A 7055-nucleotide genomic window follows, 5' to 3' on the forward strand; every position below is an offset into this window, starting at 1 on the left:
TCACTGTGTTCCAAGAAATAGGTCAGCATTAAGGTTCTAATTTCTTTAAATTATTATCCCACATCTGCCTCATTCAACATCTGAAATCTCCATGTTTTGTGCAGAATCTGCAGGTGCAGGATTTTAGCCTCAGAAGTGTTCAGTTTCTGCCTGCTCATGGATAAATCCAGTGGCTGAACGCGCCTTGAAGCCATCTGTAAACAAATGTTGCAAATTCATGGTTTATGAATATCTCTAAGCAGATCCCTGCATGCAAGTGCAGCTAACAATCCACTCCAGGATGGCGATCAACTTCCATCCATTTTTTGAATATGTTCAATTACGTTGAGTGGAGCTGTTAACACTTTCTGCTGATTAGTTTCAGCAACAGTCGCACAATCTTTTCCATACATCACACTTGTTGTATTTCAGTTTGGAACACACAGAAGATTAAGCAGAAAAATAAGGGCCTGTGTCCATTCACAGCATTTTTTCTTTTGAGCTGGCAGCTCCCATTGAGCTTCATTTCACAACCCTTTAACTTCCCTCAGTTAAAGTGACTGTTTTGAATTGCTCTGTATGTTTCATCATGACTTTTATTTAAGGAACTTTTTCAAAGTGAACCTAAAACAGTGGACAGGAATCATGACCTGGTGTTAGCAGCAGCTTTACACTTTGAAATGATACCCTTAAAATAAATGCTGTCAACAGAAGAAGTCCTGCTCCTTCTTGATTTAGATTGGTTGTTGAGGCAGAAGTGACATTCAGTGTGTTTACATGCACAGTTGTAGCCTGACGAGGCAATTGAACACGACTACTGTCCTTGTCCCTGAATACAAGCATGACAGAGAATCCATGTATTGACAAAAGTATGTCTGCCCCTGTTACAGTGGGTTGTGATCTGATAATTCCAGACTTACTCTTGGACCTTCTTCCAGTTGACCTATTATGTTACAAACCAAAAAAAATGAACAAACAGGTTAGCAAGAGGGGAAGTGTTTGTATGAGGAACAGTAAAAACAGGAACACCTTCACAGCACCTGTCGTACGTCCTCTAAGTGTTCCTTTGGCACTAATGAGGTGCATGATGTCTCCAAGGGGCAAAACCTCGGGCCTGAGACATGAAGCCTAAAAACTGCAGTTCCTCGAGTGTCCACTTGAGGCTGGCTGTAGAAGCATATACACCACATACACACGCATTCAAAGAGCTGATATTTACAGCAGAAATAAACATATTTACAGCCTGGTTCAGAAAATGATTTTAGTCTGGATAGCTCATTTCTCAGCACATACTGTACGGGGGGGTTGACGTTTTTCATGACTCAGCAGTTTAGAAGATTAAGATTACAAGTATTCCATAATTAGAGGCACAGCTGACTTGATTGACAGGCGGGATCACTGTAGCTGATAGCGAGGAGGCTGAAGCCCCGCCTCTTTACATCACACTAGCGTTCAAAACAACGCTTCAGAAACAGATGGGTGACGTCACAGAGACTACGTCCATTTGTTATACAGTCTGTGGTTGTCTCTCGGGCTTATAGTGATATTTGAAGGCAGAAAACAACGCCATATTCTACTTCCAGGTCAAAGCCAGGTGTGTGAACTGAGGAGCATGTAAAGAACTCCTCGGCCAGTTTGGCTGTGTTTGAAGTGAATCAGGATAAGAATTAGAAATACTTTATTTATCCCGGAGAGAAATTCAGTTATCACAGTTTCTCTTATACAGAAGTGTAAACATGTAAAGAAAATCAAACAGCATTATTTGGGTATATTAGGGCAACTTCAGCTCAATTTCAGTTTGAGGTACTAACATGAACTTGGTCATGCAAACATACTGATTGTGGAGTGTAACAGTGTTCATAAGTGTAGCACCCAGGGTGTTTTTGCACTTTGAATGCTGAGCTCTGAAAACACCAAACTGCATTGCTGCCCATGCAAAATCTGCTGTTAGTGCTCACAGGCCCTGAAAGCGTCAATTAAAACAGTGCACTTGTTTTATTTTGATGAAATGGAGCTCTTCATGTATGACTTGTTTGGTTTGAAATTCTGTCAGGTTAGCAGATCTGAGATGGATAGGAGGGCATTATACAGACTTTGCATGCTATTGTTTAGCCTGATCAAGCACTATTTACATTTGTTTATATCCTTTTTTTTGTATCTGTAATGGAACATCAAATGCATTTGATGTTTTTTTTTCTGCACATTCAAAAGAAATCTGTTCGTTGAGTGACTTTGTGCAGATTTCTGTGCTACCATTGAAGCATTGACGAGTTTGTTTTCCAAGATTCAATGTGACTTCCAGCTACAGGTGAGGCACTGCCTGAAATCCACCAGAGAACCTGAGAGTTCAGTGCGGTGTCACAACTGAATGTGTATGTATTAATAATGTGTTTCTTTTTTGTTTTCCTAAAGAATTTGTTTTTATTTTTATAATCAGCCAATGGCAGCTGTCGTCACTGATGCCACGCAGATCCATTGTTCAGTTCAAATGCAATTTTTAAATGAAGTAATTCACCTGACTCAGAATAAAGAACCATATTGAATAGTTTCAGTTTCAAGTGTGTTTATGTTCATACATGTTATCATGCAAGGCAGTGATTTTCAACCACTGTACCGTGGGACATTTTCCAATTTCACTTAATCAGTCCAAAAAAAATATGCTATTCATATGAATAATTTGCCATGTAGAGCATCTGTGCCTGCAGTGTAGTAACTGGCGGAGTAATTCAATACTTGTCCATATACTGAGCTGCGCTACCCACCCACTGGGTGGCAATAAAGCACACTAATGACCTTGTTAATCTAAGACAATAGAATTAATGATGCGCGTGAGAGGTGCATGTGACAAGACGTAGGCGTACAACAGCGACGGATAAATATTCAAAAAGGAAAAATGAAAACTCCAAACTGGGCCCTGGAGAAAATTCTAACCTGGATGAAGAGCGTTGAGAGAAATTGAGAGACTAAATGTGTCATTTTGTAACACTTTTGGTTGGTGGTGTGACTCCGGATTTTTTAAATGTAAGAAATGTGCCTTGGCTCAAAAAAGGTTGAAAAACACTGATGTAAGGTACACACTACCCACTACCACATACAGTGGGGCAAAAAAGTATTTCGTCAGCCATTGATTTTGAAAGTTCTCCCACTTAGAAAGATGAGAGAGGTCTGTAATTTTCATCAGAGGTACACTTCAACTATGAGAGACAAAATGAGAAAAATGGTGGAAATAAGTATTTGGTCACCCACAAACAAGCAAGAGTTCTGTCTCTCACAGACCTGTAACTTCTTCTTTAAGAAGCTCTTCTGTCCTCCACTCGTTACCTGTATTAATGGCTCCTGTTTGAACTGGTTATCTGTATAAAAGACACCTGTCCACAGCCTCAAACAGTCACACTCCAAACTCAACCATGGCCAAGACCAAAGAGCTGTCCAAGGACACCAGGAAGAAAATTGTGGACCTGCACCAGGCTGGGAAGAGTGAATCTACAATAGGCAAACAGGTTGGTGTGAATAAATCAACTGTGGGAGCAATTGTAAGAAAATGGAAGACATACAAGACCATTGATAATCTCCCTCGATCTGGGGCCCCACGCAAGATCTCATCCCGTGGGGTCAAAATGATCTTGAGAACGGTGAGCAAAAATCCCAGAACTACACGGAGGGACCTGATGAATGACCTGCAGAGAGCTGGGACCAAAGTAACAAAGGCTACCATCAGTAACACACTACGCCCAGAGGGACTCAAATCCTGCAGCGCCAGGCGTGTCCCCCTGCTTAAGCCAGTACATGTCCAGGCCCGTCTGAAGTTTGCCAGAGAGCATATGGATGATCCAGAAGAGGATTGGGAGAATATCATGTGGTCAGATGAAACCAAAATAGAACTTTTTGGTAAAAACTCAACTCGTGGTGTTTGGAGGAAGAAGAATGCTGAGTTGCATCCCAAGAACACCATACCTACTGTGAAGCATGGGGTGGAAACCTCATGCTTTGGGGCTGTTTTTCTGCAAAGGGGACAGGACGACTGATCCGTGTTAAGGGAAGAATGAACGGGGCCATGTATCGTGAGATTTTAAGCCAAAACCTCCTTCCATCAGTGAGAGCATTGAAGATGGAACGTGGCTGGGTCTTCCAGCATGACAATGATCCCAAACACACCGCTCGGGCAACGAAGGAGTGGCTCCGGAAAAAGCATTTCAAGGTCCTGGAGTGGCCTAGCCGGTCTCCAGACCTCAACCCCATAGAACATTTTTGGAGGGAGTTGAAAGTCCGTGTTGCCCAGCGACAGCCCCAAAACATCACTGCTCTAGAGGAGATCTGCATGGAGGAATGGGCCAAAATACCAGCTACAGTGTGTGCAAACCTGGTGAAGACTTACAGGAAACGTTTGACCTCTGTCATTGCCAACAAAGGTTATGTTACAAAGTATTGAGTTGAACTTTTGTTATTGACCAAATACTTATTTTACACCATCATTTACAAATCAATTCTTTAAAAATCCTACAGTTTAATTCCTGGATTTGTTTTCTCATTTTGTCTCTCATAGTTGAAGTGTACCTCTGATGAAAATGACAGACCTCTCTCATCTTTCTAAGTGGGAGAACATGCAAAATCAGTGGCTGACTAAATACTTTTTTGCCCCACTGTACCTCAAATACTCAGACGGCACAGCCATCATTTCTCTGCTTACAGACCACAACTCTGTCCTGGACTACCACAACACCATGATGATAACCATCTCCATCTCAACGTCACTAAAACAAAATTATTAGTAATCAGCCCCACCTCACCTCAGCAACCTATCACCATGAACCATCAGGCAGTAGAAACAGTCGACAGCTTTAAATACCTCGGGGTGACATTGGACTATCAATTCACTTCCAACCAGCACACCAGTGACATTCAAAAAAGGAGCCATCAAAGACTGTCAGCCATTTGTAAACTCAAAGGATTCTATGTCTCCTCCTGCACTGAAAAAAGGGGGATTGTTCAATCTACACATATGCAGTTGGAATGTATGACATGATTAAATTATGTTCCTATTCTGAACATATGTAAATCATGTAGACTTCCTTTAATCTCGAGGGATGTAACATCTACAAGTCCCTTTCATGTTAACAATAAAGGAAATAATCATGTTTTGTCTGGAAACTCCGCCCCCTCGGGGGGTGGGGACGCACTTCAGGAGGGAAAACTTCTGAAGTGGAATTTTCAGTCCACCATCTTTTCTCTCGGATATACCGTATTTTTACCTGTTCTTTTCACCTCCTCGAAGACCTAACTGGACAGCTCACTGCAAGGTAAAAGTCAATCTTATCAAACTTTGGTCGGAGTTAGAGGTAGTCATTTTAGACGCATTATGTTCAATGAGCTGTGGTTTTTTGCTATCAAGTTACTTCGAGCAAATAAGTCAATGTCAGTGCTAAGGTTAGCTACCACTCGCTAGCGCGCTAGCAGATAGCCTCTCTGGCAGGGGAAATGTGTAAGTTAGCAAAATAGTCATTTAATATAGATTCTCTACTGGGGATGAAATGGAACGTACAGTTAGGCCCAAAAATATTTGGACAGTGACACAAGTTTTGTTATTTTAGCTGTTTACGAAAACATATTCAGGATACAATTATATAATCAATATGGGCTTAAAGTGCAGACTCTCAGCTGTAATTTGAGAGTATTCACATCCAAATTGGAGAAAGGGTTTAGGAATTACAGCTCTTTAATACGCAGCCGCCTCTTTTTCAAGGGACCAAAAGTAATTGGACAATTGACTCAGAAGGCTGCAAAAAAAAATAACAAGGCTGCATAGGCTCTTCCCTCATTAACCTGTCATCAATTAAGCAGTTAAAAGGTCTGGAGTTGATTCCAGGTGTGGCGTTTGCATTTGGAAGCTGTTGCTGTGAACACACAACATGCGGTCAAAGGAGCTCTCAATGGAGGTGAAACAGACCATCCTGAGGCTGAAAAAAAAGAAGAAATCCATCAGAGAGATAGCAGAAATGTTAGGAGTGGCCAAATCAACAGTTTGGTACATTCTGAGAAAAAAAGAGTGCACTGGTGAGCTTGGGAACTCAAAAAGGCCTGGACGTCCACGGAAGACAACAGTGGTGGATGATCGCAGAATCCTTTCCATGGTGAAGAAAAACCCCTTCACAACATCCACTCAAGTGAAGAACACTCTCCAGGAAGTAGGTGTATCAGTATCTAAGTCTACCATAAAGAGAAGACTTCATGAGAGTAAATACAAAGGATTCACCACAAGGTGCAAACCATTAATCAGCCTCAAAAATAGAAAGGCCAGAATTGACTTTGCCAAAAAACACCTGAAGAAGCCAGCCCAGTTCTGGAACAGCATTCTTTGGACAGATGAGACTAAGATCAACCTGTACCAGAATGATGGGAAGAAGAAAGTTTGGAGAAGAATTGGAACAGCTCATGATCCAAAGTACATCACATCTTCTGTAAAACATGGTGGAGGCAGTGTGATTGCATGGGCATGCATGGCTTCCAATGGCACTGGGTCACTTGTGTTTATTGATGATGTGACAAAAGACAGAAGCAGCCGGATGAATTCTGAAGTGTATAGGGATATACTTTCTGCTCAGATTCAGCCAAATGCAGCAAAGTTGATTGGACGGCGCTTCACAGTACAGATGGACAATGATCCAAAACATACTGCAAAAGCAACCCAGGAGTTTTTTAAAGCAAAGAAGTGGAATATTCTGCAATGGCCGAGTCAATCACCAGATCTCAACCCAATCGAGCATGCATTTCATTTGCTCAAGACAAAACTTAAGGCAGAAAGACCCACAAACAAGCAGCAACTGAAGACAGCTGCAGTAAAGGCCTGGCAAAGCATCACAAAGGAGGAAACCCAGCGTTTGGTGATGTCCATGGGTTCCAGACTTCAGGCAGTCATTGCCTGCAAAGGATTCTCAACAAAATATTGAAAAGTAACATTTTACTTAGGGTTATGTTTATTTGTCCAATTACTTCTGAGCCCCTGAAATGAGGAGCGTTTGTATAAAAATAGCTACAATTCCTACATGTTTAATCATATATTTTTGTTCAACCCCTTGAAT

Source organism: Notolabrus celidotus, chromosome 4, assembly GCF_009762535.1.
Source record: "Notolabrus celidotus isolate fNotCel1 chromosome 4, fNotCel1.pri, whole genome shotgun sequence".
Taxonomy (NCBI): Eukaryota; Metazoa; Chordata; class Actinopteri; order Labriformes; family Labridae; genus Notolabrus; species Notolabrus celidotus.